Source organism: Peromyscus leucopus, chromosome 13, assembly GCF_004664715.2.
Source record: "Peromyscus leucopus breed LL Stock chromosome 13, UCI_PerLeu_2.1, whole genome shotgun sequence".
Classification (NCBI taxonomy): Eukaryota; Metazoa; Chordata; class Mammalia; order Rodentia; family Cricetidae; genus Peromyscus; species Peromyscus leucopus.
Window position 1 is genome coordinate 51,196,003 of NC_051074.1, and position 17,270 is coordinate 51,213,272.

Here is a 17,270-nt window from a genome sequence, read left to right on the forward strand (position 1 = left end):
AGGTGAGGCATCAAGAGTACTTACTTGCCTGACAACAAGATGTCTATGTGGAGGTAATTACCTAGACAAAAGGTAATATGCTTTGAGAAAGAAAAAAATTATGTACAGCTCAAGTTTGAAGCGTGAACATGGGAGGAAGAGGCTGAGCTGGGCGGGGTGCCTGACTTTGTGATAGTCAAGCCTGGAGAGGTTAAGGCAGGAAGATCAAGAGTTTGAAGTCAGCTTGCTTCACATAGGGAGTTGCAAGCCAATATGAACTACCTAGCAGATTATCACTCAGTCTTCTTTCTGTACAAGAGCTTGGACTTAAAGAAGGTGGGTGTGCTTGGGGCAGACGAAGTGGTCTGATTTATAGCAAGCCCAGGCTTCAAGCCAGGGTCACATTGCTCTCTCTCTCTCTCTCTCTCTCTCTCTCTCTCTCTCTCTCTCTCTCTCTCTCTCTCTCCCAAAGCACAGAGAGAAAGTCGAGGACAGGAAGGTGGTAACAAAGGAACTGGAAGACTCAAAACTAATGACAGCTGTGGGAAAGGAAGAGAGGAGATGCGCAAGAGCCAAAAAGCTCCTGATAATTATAAGAGCAGAAAATGTTCTAATTTTAGGCAGATTATTAGTGAACATTGTATAACCAAATTGTAAACTTTCTTTCAAGCATGTAATTAAAAAAAAAAAAAAAAAAAAAGGTTTCTAATCTTTTTTTTCTTAAAAGGAAGTACCAATTTAAAATTCAGGTTTGTCTTTAAAAAAAGAAAAGATTCATATGTTAATTTGATCTACAGCACCTCTTCAGAAAAACAAATTATACTATGGAAAAAGTGCTTAGCAAGAACTTCTGTTTTGTTCTTTGCAGGGCTGGCAGTTTCTAGACTATGGGCATCAAGGCATTGAACTCTTTCTTGTCTCCGGTGCCCCACCTGGGCTGTGCCTCTGAGTACAAAAGGCTCTAAAGTAGCCCCTAGTCCCAGCTCGAGCTCCAAGTGCTTTTGTTGAGCTCGGCAGGAAGACGCTGAGCTGGGTCGGGTGCTTGACCTTGTGATCATCAATACCTCTAGACACCGTTTGCTCTTGATTGTGAAGATAATAAAATGAGGCAAAAAACCCACATGACTTCAAATAAGCCCAGACTTCAAAAGTTTAACAAGTCAGAAGCTGGTAAATTTGAGTTAAGGATCTTTCATGAGGCTGAAGTTGACATAATTAGTGCCCTACCCCTCCTCCCATTAACAACAATGCACTTAAGAAAGAGAAATTGTAACAGTCCACTTAGTCTGAAAAGTAGCTGTAGGGAAGAGGTTTGCTAGCCAGCTTCAAGAATAAAACATCGGTAGACATAAGGAGAGAGCTGCTGGGCTTCTTCTAATGCCCTTTCAGTGGTAACTAATGTGAGTTATTTTCATTCACGGCAGGAAGAAATTGGTTTAAATTTCAGTATAAGATAGAAAAAAAGAAACGCAAACCATGCTGCAGCCTCTATAGACCTGCAGGCCCCATGTGGACAGCAAGACCACCAGTCCCATACAGGAAACAAAAAGCTCGGACGAGGGGGCGGCGGGGACGGCGGGGCAGAGAGTCCGACAGGGCAACCCCACCCAGCTCTGCTTCCATTGCTGGCCATCAGGGAAAACTACTGTGGCCAGGTTCCCCCACCAAAACGCCCCCATCCGACCCTGCAATCTACAAGATCCACCCCTACCCCAATACCCATCTGCCTGCAACCCCAGTTACTTCCTGAGACAAGGAATCCCCCAACTCTCATTGGACCAAGAGGTGAGTGACTCCTTTCCCACACAGAGAGTCCTGCCTCTAGGACCCAGGCCCTGGGACACAGCCAGTCCCCAGTGAAGGGTTCACAACACACCCCCATAGTGACCTGGCGGACCTGGACACTTCCACCTAGGCAGTTCCAGGTCAAGATAGCCATTTACGGGTCAAGGCGTCTCGTGTGACCAGGTCCGTGACTTTGCATGGTTACGTAGGCGCGCAGCATAGCCATGTGATCTACGCACATGTGTGGAGTAGTTATGTTGACCTGTGCACGCCCAGCCTTTATAAGCAGGTGCCATATTGCCGGCTCCTTCTTCTTCTCTACACACGTGTTTCCCACAGGCCTGGGCACTCTCTGTCCCTTTTATCTTAATAAAACTCTTATTAGCGAGTTCTGTTGTGTTTCGAGACATTTCCTTTCAGGGTAAGAGCACAGCGCCGTGAAATAACTAACACCCAGGAACCCCCACCCAACTCTGCTCCAGTTGCTGGCCAGCAGGAAAAACTCCTGTGGCCAAATTTCTCCACCAAAACCCCCCATCGGACCCTGAAATCTACAAGAAAAATAGGAACAAAGAGAACAATTCAAAGAATCAATGAAACAAAGAGTTGGTTCTTTGAGAAAATCAACAAGATAGACAAGCCCTTATCCAGACTAACCAAAAGGCAGAGAGAGAGAGCATTCAAATTAACAAAATCAGAAATGAAAAGGGAGAGATAACAACAGACAACAAGGAAATCCAGAGAATCATCAGGTCATACTTCAAATACAAAATTGGAAAATCTGAAAGAAATGGACAATTTTCTGGCTAGGTACCACATACCAAAGTTAAATCAAGACTAGATAAACAAATTAAATAGACCAATAACTCCTAAGGAAATAGAAACAGTCATTAAAAGTCTCAAAAAAAAAAAAAAAAGCCTAGGACCAGATGGTTTCAATGCAGAATTCTACCAGATTTCAAAGAAAAGTTAATACCAATATTTTTCAAAATATTCCACACGATAGAAACAGAAGGAATGTTACCAAACTCCTTTTATGAAGCTACAGTTACTCTGATTCCCAAGCCACACAAAGATGCAACAAAGAAAGAGAACTACAGACCAATCTCCCTCATGAACACTGATGCAAAAATACACAATAAAATACTGGCAAACCGACTCCAAGAACACATCAAAAACATTATCCACCATGGTCAAGCAGGCTTCATCCCAGAGATGCAAGGATGGTCCAACATATGAAAGTTTGTCAATGTAATACACAATATAAACAAACTGAAAGAAAAAAACCACACATGATCATTTTATTAGATGCTGAAAAGGCCTTTGACAAAATCCAACACCCCTCCTTGAAAAGGGTCTTAAAGAGATCAGGAATACAGGGAACATACTTAAACATAATAAAGACAGTTTACAGGAAGTCAACAGCCAACATCAAATTAAATGGAGAGAAACTCAAAGCAATACCACTAAATTCAGGAACAAGACAAGGCTGTCCACTCTCCCCATATTTATTCAATATAGTACTTGAAGTTCTAGCTAGAACAATAAGACAGCAAAAGAAGATCAAGGGGATACAAATTGGAAAGGAAGAAGTCAAACTTTAACTATTTGTAGATGATATGATAGTATACATAAGTGACCCCAAAATTCTACCAGGAGACTCTTACAGCTGATAAACACCTTCAGTAATGTGGCAGGATACAAGATTAAGTAAAAAAAAAAAAATCAGTAGCCCTCCTGTATACAAATGATAAATGAGCTGAGAAAGAAATCAGAGAAACATCACCCCTTACAATAGCCACAAATAATATAAAATACCTTGGGGTAACACTAACTAAATAAGTGAAAGACCTGTATGACAAGAACTTTAAGTCTCTGAAGAAAGAAATTGAAGAAGATATCAGAAAATGGAAAGATCTCCCATGCTCATGGATAGGAAGGATTAAAATAGTAAAAATGGCAATCTTACCAAAAGCAATCTACAGATTCAATGCAGTCCCTATCAAAATCCAAACACGATTCTTCACAGACCTGGAAAAAACAATACTCAACTTCATTTAGAAAAACAAAAAAAAAACCCAGGATAGCTAAAAGAATCCTGTACAACAAAGCCACCTCTGGAGGCATCACCATCCATATCAAGCTCTACTATAGAGTTATAGTAATTAAAAAAAAAAACAGCTTGGTATAGGCATAAAAACTTACATGTGAACCAATGGAATCAAATTAAAGCCCCTGACATTAACCCACACATCTATGAACCTGACTTTTGACAAAACCAAAACTGTACAATGGAAAAAAGAAAGAATCTTCAACAAATGGTGCTGGCATAACTGGACATCAACATGTATAAGATTGCAAATAGATCCATATCAATCACCACACACAAAACTCAAGTCCAAGTGGATCAAAGACCTCAATATAAAACCAGTTACCCTGGACCTGATAGAAGAGAAAGTAGGAAATAGTGTTGAACACATTGGCACAGGAGACCACTTCCTAAATATAACACCAGTAGCATAGACACTGAGAACAACAATTAATTAATGGGACCTCCTGAAACTGAGGGGCTTCTGTAAGGCAAAGGATACAACAAAACAACAGCCTACAGAATGGGAAAAGATTTTCACCAACCCCACATCTGACAGAGGGCTGATCTCCAAAATGTATAAAGAATTCAAGAGACTACACATCAAAATAACAAACAATACAATTAAAAATGGGCTATAGAGCTAAACAGAATTCTCAAAGGAAGAATTTCAAATGGCCAAAAGACATTTAAGGAATTGTTCAGCATCCTTAACTATCAGGGAGATGCAAATAAAAATGACTCTGAGATACCATCTTATACCTGTCAGAATGGCTAAGATCAAAAGCAATTCAGATAGATTATGTTGGAGAGGATGTGGAGCAAGGGAAACACTCCTCCAATGCTGATGGGAGTGCAAACTGGTACAACTGCTTTGGAGATCAGTATGGCAGTTTCTCAGAAAATTTGAATTCAATCTACCCCAAGACCCAGCTATACCACTCTTGGGCATATACCCAAGGAATGCTCAATCATACCACAAAGACACTTGCTCAACTATGTTCATAGCAGCATTATTCATAATAGTCAGAACCTGGGAACAACTTAGATTCCCCTCCACTGAAGAATGGATTAAGAAAATGTGGTACATATACAAAATGGAGTACTACTCAGCAGAGAAAAACAAAGATATCATGAAACTTGCAGACAAATGGATGGAACTCAAAAATATCATCCTGAGTGAGGTAACCCAGACTCAGGAGGACAAACACGGTATGTACCCACTCATAAGTGGATACTAGATATAAAGCAAAGGATAATCAGGCGACAACCCACAACTCCAGAGAAGCTAACTAACAGGGAAGATCCAAAGAGGGATGCATGAACTGCCCTGGGAAGGGGAAATAGATGAGATCTCCATGAGTAAACTGGGGATGAGGGGTGGGCAATGGAGGGTAGGGGATAGGGGATGAGAACAAAGGAAATGGGATGGTTGAGCTGGAACAGGGAGGGAGGGGGAAAGCAATGAAAGAGATACCGTGATGGAGAGAGATATCATGGGGATAGAGAGAAACCAGGTGCTAGGGAAGTTCCCAGGAATCCCCGAAGATGATCCCAGCCTGGGCTACTAGCAATAGTGGAGAGGGTGCCTGAACTAAACTGGCTTGCCCCAGAGATCAGGCTGGTGAACAACCTAACTGTCATCACATAGCTTTTCTCCAATGACTGATGGGAGCAGAGGCAGAGATCCACAGCCAAACACCAGGCAGAGCTCCAGGAGTTCAACCAAAGAGAGAAAAAAGGGATTCTATGAGCAAGTGCATCAGGATCATGATGGGGAAACATGCAGGGATGACCAAACTAAACTAGAGGGAACTCATGAAAGTTGGATCAATGGCTGTGGAGCCTACATGGGACTGGACCAAGTCTTCTGTATAGCGAGACAGTTGTGTAGCTTGATCTGCTTGGGCGGCCCTCTGGCAGTAGGAGCAGAATCCATCCCTGGGGCATGAGAGGGCTTTTTGGAGCCAAATGAATTTGCCTCGGGTTCATAAAGAGACCCTGACTCAAAAGATAAAGGTGGAAAGTGATTGAGAAAAGACATCCTTCACTGGCCTCTGGCCTCTCCAGATATAAGCACACAGGTGCATGTATACTCATCACCAACACACACACACACACACACACACACACACACACACACACACACACACACATACACTCCCATACTAACAAGTATATACACCATGTGCACAACACACACATGCACACACAAATTAAAATTTAGAAAAGAAAAAGATACAAGCTAGTGAGAACTACTGAAAATACACAGGAAGCACTCTTCCTTGAAAATTTTAGGATAGGTAGAAAGCCAAAAACATTATGTGTCTTCTCAGGAGTAAATCTATATTGCAGCACACCTCAGTCCATCTCCCCTATAACTATTTTACTGGGATTCTTGGGATTATTTGACAGGAAAACTATTGTTTTTACCCATAGGCTCTTAAACCCACACCAATATATATTGAACAAGCTTGAACAAAGAGGAGACAAGCTTTCTGTGACTACCAGCTTCTCTTACTGAGGGGATGTGTGTGTGTGTGTGTGTGTGTGTGTGTGTGTGTGTGTGTATGTGTGTATCAGGAGATTATATGGGAGGGAAGAGGAGCAGTCTAGGGAAATCAGAGATATGAAGATGCTCAGAATGAATTGAAGTCCTCTTAGAACCAAGGAGACAATGGTAAAAAAGTTAAAGCAGATTTTTAAGGACCCCACTTTCTCTAGCTCAAGTTACCATATGAGAGGAATTCTTGGGACACTAATGCATGGTGAAGATCATAGCTACCTCCCTGACTGTCCTACATTATACCACCTGAGCCCAAGTTTACAGAATCTCCATCCCTCTTGCCTTGTGGTGATTTCCAATCTTTAGGAATCTCTAGGATAGGAGAGAAAGCATGCATATTAGAGTCAATTACTTATGACTTTGACCCTAAAATACTTGACATTTTTCTTTCATTGATGCCACCAGACTTCCTAAAAACTGAGAGGAATAATAATAATATTTTTGCTTCAAGCTTTTCACTTTCAGCATCAGAAAACATCAGAGCCTTCCCTCAAGTAGACTAAATGTATTGAATGTCCTGAGGTAAGGGCAGTCTAAGACTATTAGGCTAGGTAACCTGGAGGCAGATCTAACAAGGCAGGAAACTGGTTGGGATTTTGGAGAGTTTGTGACAAAATGACCTGATTTAGGGAGCACAGTGAGGCAAGGATGCAAATGCTGATCCTGATGAGCAAAGCTGTAAGAAGTAAGTGGTGGAGTTGGTTTTACATGTTGAAATATCCATGAGGCAGACTCTGGGGGCGGTTTAGTACTCTAAGTGAATATTGGAAAGTAACATGGAGGGCACATCTATGGATAGACAGGGATGAAGCTGGTTTGCCCTGTCAGGCTCTAACATGGGTTCCATGGTTTTAATCATCTCTCCTTATGAGCTCTGCATTTGAATGATTCATCAGATACGTTCCATATTGGACCACATCAGTAGACATGAGATGCTCCTGGGAAGGAGTGACTTTGAGCAAGGCATGTTTCTGCAGCTGAGCCAGCCCTCCTGGGAATGGCAAACAAAGGCTTTCTTCCAACAGCATTCTAAGCAGCTAAGTCTGGAGGGGAATTTACCTTTCCTGAATAAACAGCTCCTTGCTACGGATTGGCCTCAGCTTTGTTTAGGAGACAATTATGGAATTTTATTTGGTCTCAGTGTTGTTTAAGGGATAAAGAGGCTTCATTGTTTATAACCAGTTTAGCTCCTCTCTTTGTCATACTTGCATAAAAACTCAGGTGCAAGTGGATCAAAGACCTCAACATAAATCCAGTCACACTGAACCTAATATAATAGGAAGTGGGAAGTAGCCTTGAACACATTGGCACAAGAGACAACTTCCTGAATTAAACATCAGTAGCACAGACACTGAGATTGATAATTGATAAATGGGACCTCTTAAAACTGAGAAGCTTCTGTAAGGTAAAGGACATGGTAAATAAGACAAAATGGCAGCCTACAGAATGGGAAAAGATCTTCACATCTGACAGATCTCCAAAATATATAAAGAAGTAAAGAAACTAAAAATCAAAATACCAAATAATCCAATTTAAAAAATGAGATGCAGATCTAAACAGAGAATTCTCAACAGAAGAATCTCAAATGGCTAAAAGACATTTAAGGAATTACTCAACATCCTTAGTCATAAGGGAAATGCAAATCAAAGTGACTCTGAGAAACCATCTTACACGTATCAGATGGCTAAGATCAAAAACACTGATGACAGTTTATGTTGGAGAGGATATGGAGTAAGGGGAGCACTCCTTCACTGCTGATGGGAGTGCAAACTTGTACGGTCACTTTGGAAATCAGTATGGCAGTTTCTCAGAAAATTGGGGATCAGTCTACCTCAAGACCCAGCAATACCACTCTTGGGAATATACCCAAAGGATGTTTAAAGTTCCTTTCCTAACTTCCTCACAATGATGAACTACAACAAGAAACTATAACATAAAATATACCCCTTCCCTCCCTGAGTTGCTTTTTGTTTTCAAGGCATCTTATCACAGCAATAGAAATGAACAATGATGTTTTGTCAGTCAAGAATGCATATGACTCTCTTCTACAAGACAGTATTTATTTAGTCAATAGTATTCTCACTTTCCTTTTTAATTATATTTTTATTAATTATTTGATAATTTCCTACTATGTATTTGACCATATTCATTCCCCAACTCCTCCTAGATCCAAGCCAACCTCCCTACCCACCCAACAATATTCTCTCTCTCTCTCTCTCTCTCTCTCTCTCTCTCTCTCTCTCTCTCTCTCTCTCTGTGTGTGTGTGTGTGTGTGTGTGTGTGTGTGTGTGTCCATCAAGCCAACTTACATTGGCAGGCTGATTTCTTAATCCATCTACTACTGCTCTTTTGGTTTCCTCTTTTGACTGGTGGTATGGAGCATAACATTGCTTTAAGACTATACACTAATTAGATAATTCCAAATATGTACTACATCCAAGCCTGAGAATTTGATGTCTCTTCCATTCACCACCACAAATTATGCCCAGCTATACCGCTCAATATGTCACATAAGAGATTATGCTGATTAAATGGCAACACTAATATATTCCACTAATAAATTTTGAACAACTCAAAGATGCTCAGAATTTACACATAAACTCCTCATATTGTGAATTTCCCAGAAGAAAAGAGTCTAAAAGATTACATTCTCCTCCAAGTTAAAGTTCAAATAATTTAACATGCAAAAAAATTAACATCCTTAATAAACAATAACACAAGTTATTGTTCCATACGGGCTCAGCTGCAAAGCTCAGGCTCAGATATCTGGTAGAGCCTGAATTTGTTCAACCACTGCTGCTTGGGACCTTTCTCACTGAGGAGAGGATAACTTTTTCTTCCCTCACATTAAAGTACTCTGAAGACATACCAAGATTATCATAGCAAAAGCACCCCAGTCATAAACTTAGATCAGCACATATCCCAGTTTATAAAGAGGTTATTTGAGTGACCATAATACTGCATCTAGATATATGTTAACATGGCCAAAGATCACAGCAATGAATCATGGCTACCCATGGAAGACGGTAGCAATGAATCATGGCTACCAACAGAAGACAGGGATGCCAGTCAGTTGGTATCAGTACTTAAAGTTCATGACCATGAGCACACGTCCAGTTGGGAAGTTTTTTCTAAGATCTTATTGGATCTGAGGGGAAATCTAAGGGACATCATCTCTTCTGTTGTTGTAGACACTGAAGACAGTATCACCGCTAAAGAAAGTCCAGACATTTATCATTTCTAAAATTACAGTAGCAGTCCCAGATCCTATTTTTCTCTCACCTTCCCATTTTCTATTTCCGGTGCCCTGAAGTCATACTGAATGCAGTGTCTACAAACACCATCATTTCCAGAGCCTCTTTAGGGCAAGCACTTCCAGGACTATGGTTGTTCCCCATATAAACCTCGTGAAATAGGACTGAAAGAGCCTGTGATGGATTGTGTTTCCTATACCCTCGGCTTCCAGGAGGAAGCAGGAGCCTCAGCCCCTAAAATCCAAGCTCCTATGGAGGTTTTAGAACATTCTCTTTCCAGATAGAGTGACAACTCATTTCCCTGAACTGTACCATCACAGCGCTCACTGTCTGTGTTCAGTGTTCAGAAACTCCAGACTTTGAGTAGCATCTCATTCTGACCTGTGTTTTTCTGCATTAATAGGATGCTTTTCCAGGAATTCATGTTTCTATGCCACTCTGTTCCTTCTATCCAAAAGTCTTAGTTATGGTGCTAACAATGAAACTTTGTACTTAGACCTTATACAGTTAATTACTTTATTTAACACAGGGTATATGATTTTGGATCTGAATGTCTCCTTGTACTTGTGGCTTCTTATAAACTATTTTGTATACTCCTTTCAAATGATCCCAACTCTAAGAGAGAAATGTAAAATCAGTAAATGTTTGGGCTACGAAATCTCTCACTGATCAAATTTTTTTCTGACTCATCCCTAACGGGCTTGAGGGCCAGACAGCTCAAACCATACTTTCTGAGAGCCAGCCTGGGTCTGCCTAATGGTCTTAGCAACAGCAGCTGAAACATGATCTGGAGATGACCTGGACCAATGAGAGGCAGGCATGTCATAACAGCTGATACATATTCATCAGACCTCCCCCCAGGGTGGGGTAGAGGGTATATAAGGCTTGCCTCTTCCTGACTAAACTGAGCTTGTTGTTTCGACATTCTCTCGGAGTCTGTGTGGTTTGACTCTGCGCCTACTTGGCCTCTGCCCCCAAAGGGAACAACAGCAAGGACTCTGCTACACACCTATCTGACTTAATTCCCTGAAGATGACCACCAAACTAATATCTAACCAAGAACTCAATTAAATCTGGAAGTTTCCAACATGGTTCTCCTAAAATAGGCTTCACTTTGCAATGCCTTCCTTACAACTCGAGGTATGTGATGCCTTATGCCCACAATATCCACACTTCCTTAAAAATCAAACAATAATTCTTTTAGTATTTTTTTTTTCGAGACAGGGTTTCTCTTGTGTAGCTTTGTGCCTTTCCTGGAACTCACTTGGTAGCCCAGCTGGCTCGAACTCACAGAGATCCGCCTGGCTCTGCCTTCCGAGTGCTGGGATTAAAGGCGTGCACCACCACCGCCCGGCTCTTTTAGTATTTTATGCTAATATTTTTAGGTCCCATCTCTTAAATGTGCACAGAGTCCTGTCATCTACAAGGGTCATTTTTCTGACAGTCTTTTCATGGGCTTCTAATCAAGGCTCTACGGTAGCCCCCGTCAGCATTCCCCGCTGTCCCTAGTCTGTTCTCTGAGCAGTCACCTCTCTTCCTCAGTGAGACCACAAGTGGGTCACCAACACTGTTTATGAGCGATGAACAAGAAAATGCTCTGCCAGCCGAGTGCCCTACTTAGCTGTGACCTGGATCTATCTCTTTCTCTCCTGTAGGGGGTCTTTTCGTCTTCCATTCCATCATCTTCCAAGATGGCAGCATTTCTCTGAAGGAAATATATCACCTGGTTCAGCTTAGCAAGTCCGTTGCCTGCTGTAGTCTTCCTCCATCCTTTGTTCCATGTTGAAAAGGAAGAGTGGGGTATACTTCAAACCATCTCCATCTCTTCTGGACTTCTAGGGAAAGTTTTTTTTTTAACTTTTTATTGATTCTTTGTGGATTTGACATATTATCTCTGTCTCTTCATATCTCCATCTCTTCATATCCACCTTCTGCCCTTGCAACCTCCCCTCAAAATAAAATAAATTGAAAGAAAAAAAAATCTCATTGTGGAAGCTGTAGCACTACACAGTGAGCCACACAATGTACCCTTTATTCAATACCTCTTTACTTGGACGTGTTCCTTGCAAGTCTGGTTGGCGGCCTCTGGCTCCTGCTACACTATCCATACTGGACCCTTAGATAGCCTGCTGTTGCCCTGTGTCATGGAAATCCTGTAGCTTTGGATCTGCATAGCTGGCCCCTTCATGTGCTTCAGCAGTTCATAGATGGGGTAGATGTAGGGGTGGGCCAACTCATAGCCCTGGTTCTGGGCAGGGGTGGTAGCTGAGTTGGTCAGCCGGCCAGGTCTCCCTCATCCTCACCACCAGGGTGAGCTCTCCAGCGCTGCCCCAGCTAACTTACCTAATGCAGTAGGCAGCAAGGGGTGGGGCCAGTTCTCCTGCTCTCTCTCCTGCTCGCCCACCAACAGGTTCAGCTCTACTTACTATGTTGCTCAGGTGAGGCGCAGGGCCAGGTCTTCTGAATACTGCAGCCAGTAAGGGGCAGGGACAGATCTCCCACTCCCTTGAGAGATTCTTCTTCCTAGAGACAGAGTGTCATAGAAAAAGGCAGTTCAGTATGCCTTCTTGGCATTTGAGTCCATAATAATTTTAGTGAATGATTGCTTTTTTTTAAAAAAAAAAAAAATCAGCCTTTATAATCAGTAACCATTTCTTAGTTTTTGAAAGACTTGAATACATTCTCCCATGCCCAGTGTTTTTAGCTTAATGATTTTTGGATAATGTATGTAGAAACGCAGAGTCCTGAATTTCTATATAGGAAATTGAGATACAGAATACTTCTGCAACATGAGAAAACTTTATCTTCTCCTTCACTTGATTCCAGGAAAGCAATGATTTGCTCTCTATCAATATAGTTTTGATTGTTTTAGAATATCATATAAATTGTAATTATGTAACAGAATATCTTCCATGCCCAGTTTCTTTGAATGAACCAGATGTTTTTGTGATACATTCATGCTATGTCATGCATCAGTTCCTTCATATTACTAAATTAGTATTCAAGTACATAGATTTTTGCATAATTCATTTATTCATTCAGTAACTGATGAACATTTTGCTTGTTCTTAGTTTTTGCTCACCTATGAATAGCGCTATTATAAACATTTACATACAAGTTTTTGTGTAAACCTATATTTTTCATTTCTTTGAGGGAAGAGAGTATGAGTGAAATCACTAGGTCATAGCGTGAAAGGTTGTTAAACTTTATAAGAAACTGGCAAACTGTTTTCCAAAATGATCTTTCCATTTTGGATTCCCAATAGTGATGTATGAGAGGTACAGTTGCTCTAAAAGGCTACGCCTTGACTTGAGGTACATTGTGTAGACAGGATTTTTTTTCTGGGCCTCCAGCTCACAAAAAAAAAAAAGAAAAATGACATGGAGACTTATTATTAATTATGAAAGCTCGGCCTATAGCTAAGGCTTGTCCCACAAGCTCTTATCACTTAAATTGTCCCATTTATATAATCTACATTTTGCCTCATGGTTTGTTTTTTTTTTAATCTCTCTTCCATCTTGCACCTCCTGTTTCCTCTCCATATCCTCTCTCTCCCATGCCAATTCATCTCTTCTTCTTCTCACTCTGCCTGGAAGTCCCGCCTCACCTCTTCCTGCCTAGCTATTGACCTTTCAGCTATTTATTAACCAATCAGAAAGCACCTTGGCAAAGACATATCTTTGTAAACAAAAAGATTATTACACAACACCACTGTGTGTTGAGTACTATACTAACTGCAGTTTTAATTTGCACTGGCCTGCTACTGGACACTTTTCTCATGTGGTTATTGCCGTATGTAGGTCTTTGAAGTGCTTGCTACATCTTAGTTATATTTTTAATTGGGCTGTTTTTATGACTTCTAAGAACTATTTATAAATTCTGATAACATGTTTAATGTCATATATATATATATACAGTAAAATATTTTTTACTAATCTGTGAATTAATATTTTTCTTTTTAAAAAAATTATTTTTTAATTTTGTTTTGTGTGCATGTGGGTGTTTTACCTGAATGTACGTCTGTGCACCACTTGCATACCCTGGTGCCCATAGAGGCCAGAAGAGGATGTTGGAACACCTAGAACTGGAGTTACAGACAATTGTGAGTTACCATGTGGGTGTTGGGAATTGAACCTGGGTCCTCTGGAAGAGCAACCAGTGTTCTTAACCACTGAGCCATCTCTCTAGGCCAGGTCCTCTTTCTTTCTTTTTTTCTTTCTTCCCTTCTTCTTTCCTTCTTTCTTTCTTTCTTTCTTTCTTTCTTTCTTTCTTTCTTTCTTTCTTTCTTCCTTCCTTCCTTTCTCTCCTTTTTTTTGGTACATAATGTTTCTTTTAAAACTAAGAATTCACAAGAAATTAATGAAAAAATCATGAGTGGGTGGGAAACAGTATATATAGAGATATGAAGAGAAGCCAGGGTTTCAATATCCATGTGAACATCTTGTGTTGACTCTCAGTGTCCTCCAGGCAACACAAATCACGAAGAGAACTTGAAGCATGTTCATTGTGAAGTCTTTTTTTTATTATTTTTATTTAGATCTGTTTATTTTATGTGCATGAATGCTTTGCTTGCGTGCCTGCATTTGTGTGCACCACATGCACGCCTGGTGCCTGGGAGCTTAGAGTGCCACATCCCCTGGAATTGGAGTTACAGGTAGCTAGCTGTGAGCCACCAGGTGGGTGCTGGGAATGAAACCCAGGTCCGAACAAAAGCAACAAGTGCTCTTAGCCTCTGAGCCATCTCCCGAGCCTTGTTTCCCAGGGATGGAGGAGCAGCTTCATCCTGCACACCCAAGGCTGCAGGTACCATAAGAATTGCAAGTGTCTCAAAGGATTGATGGGAGGGTTTTGGCTCCTGTGAGGTTATTCAGGGGAGTGCACCATATAAGTGTCCAGCCCCATTTTTCTTAATAGTACTTTTCAAAGAGCAAAGATTGCAATCTATGAATGCTGATTTTTAGTTGTCTTCATAATTTACACTGCATAATGAATTTACATTCATTCAACTGTTCTGACAGAATCAGCCCATGCTTCCTAAACTACAAAGTTTAGAACATCCTACCCAAGGGCCTCGATCTTCGTTTGTTCTTTTGCCCAAGAAATGGCTCCATGGCTGTCACCTACCGTTCAATGAAGGAAAAACGAGTATTATGGGGAATCAAAGCTAGAAATGTACTGTTGTAAAGAGCTCCCTACAAGTGGTGTAGGAGCAGAGTGGGGTGACTGAGTCTTCCTAGCCCTCCCTTACCTGAAATAGCCTGTGGTTAAACATGCTGACACTGGCCCAGCTCCTCTTGTCAAAGCCCTGCTCATCCCTGAAGGCACCTTCACACACGGCTTGTTAATTAGGACTCCTTCCTCTCTCGGATCTGGCAACCTGTGGACTATTTAACACTTCATTTTCGCCTGCCTTGGACACGTACTGTGTTCTAGATTGCCTGTTTCAGATCTAATGATGTTCCATGAAGGCACTAATCAAGATTTATGTTTTTTTCCCTCCATATGGCACCTGTAGAGTGCTTTGCATGCAATGGACGCCCCCTCCCCCCTCCCCGAAATAAAAGGAAGGGACACAGAGGAAATACATATAGGGCTGACATCTAGAGGAAGGTATGTGTATGAATGTATATGAGTGTGCATGTGTGTGTGTGTGTGTGTGTGTGTGTGTGTGTGTGTTCTACACAATGAGAGCTAGAACCAAATGATGTTGTAAGGAAGCAGACTTTAGTTAAATATAGGAAGAGTTTGCTAATATTTGGAATTTTTCTTACAAAAAAAAAAATGGGTCCCCATGTCAGAGTAAAATCTCTCTCACTCAGTGTGCTCAACCAAAGCTAAATGTCTCAGTGTCTCTTACAAGATTACTATGGAAACATTGCCAGCCTTGACTACGGATTAGACTAGATAAGCTGTCCATTTCCTCACTATCTGAGTATGCATTGACAGTCACTCATTGTCTGTACAGATCCCTGATTGTCCTAGAGTTCCTGCTCTGTATCCTTGTTGCCTCAAGGATGGATTGCCCCAAAAGGCACTGACTAGTTCTAGCCACCTTGCAGCAGGAATCTTAACAGGTCTTTTTAATAAAATCAAACCTGAGGCCAGTTATTGGGGTGAATGCTGGAAGATCAGAGAAGCACAACAAGCCACAGCTTCCTCACCTCGATGGTTCCTCAGCTGATCCTGTTTCCTCAGACTGGAAGCTTCTGTGTCTTCATCCCAATGGCTCTCAGCTGAACTGCTACTCGAAAGCCTGAAGCTTAACCAGCTAAAAGCTTAACCAGCCAAATGCTGCTAGTTTCTGATCTTCACGCGTTATATATCTTTCTGCCATCACTCCCTGGCATTAAAGGCTCACTTCTTGGGATTAAAGGGGTGTGTCACCCTGCCTGGCTGTTTCCAATGTGGCCTTGAACCCACAAAGATCCAGAGGGATTTCTGCCTCTGGAATGCTAGGATTAAAGGTGTGAGTGCCACCATTTTCTAGCCTCTGTATCTAGTGGCTGTTCTGTTCTTTGACCCCAGATAAGTTTATTAGGGTGCACAATATTTGGAGGAACACAATACCATCACACAGCCTCTCTCTTTTAAGTTCACCAGTATCTTTCAGTTATCCTAAATGATTTAGAATATTTCATTGACAGGATAAGTTTAAGAAAGCAAACACGAGCCGCAGCAACCAATCAATCACAAGTTTATGCACAAGGATTTTTTTGTTGTTGTTGTTGTTGTTCAATTCTACCTGGATCAGGAGCCAGTCCAACCAGTGGCCAGCCCAGAGCTGTAAGCCGGATGACATATCAATAGATGGTTAGGTAAGACTTTACAACTGTAGTATAATGGTAGAGTAAACCACAGATTCTGATCATTCAAGTGTGAGCCTGAAACATTGAAACTTCACTTATAACAAACGCTTCCTGAAAGAAACCCTAGTGTGAGGCCAGCTAGTGCTGGTGGGTTGTGAATTATGATGACAGTTGTACAATTCTCAGATCCCCTGGAACTGGGTTACAGGTAATTGTGAGTCACTATGCAGGTGCTGAGAATCGAACCTGGATCCTCTGGAAGAACAGCCATCTCTCCAGCTCCATTTTCTTAATACTACTTTTCAAAGAGCAAAAGATTCAACTTTGAATTCTAATTTGTAGTTGTTTTTCGTCATTTATACTTGGCTCATTTAACTGCTGTGACAGAATTAGCCCATGCTTACTAAACTACAACTCTCTGTAAGTCTGTAAAACCAGTTCCAGAGGATCCCCATGCCCTCTTCTAGCGTCTGTGGGTGCCAGGCATGTGCGTGGTTCACAGACATAAATACAGACAACACATTGATAGACATAAAATAAGAATAATAATTAATATAGAGTAACTATTGACTAGCACTTTTCAGATGTGACAAAAATTTGTAAGAAAAAAAGGCTGCACCAGTTATCTGGTCAAGGCAGAATGTAGAGCTGGTGGGCATTGGCTTGGAACAGGGAAACTCCAGAGTGGGGCCAAACCTTCATGAAGGGCAGAAGACTTTTCTCACCCAGTTAGCTGCCACCCAGAACCTCCCCGTCCCTCTCTTTTCGTCTTCTCCATACTCTGCCCCCAT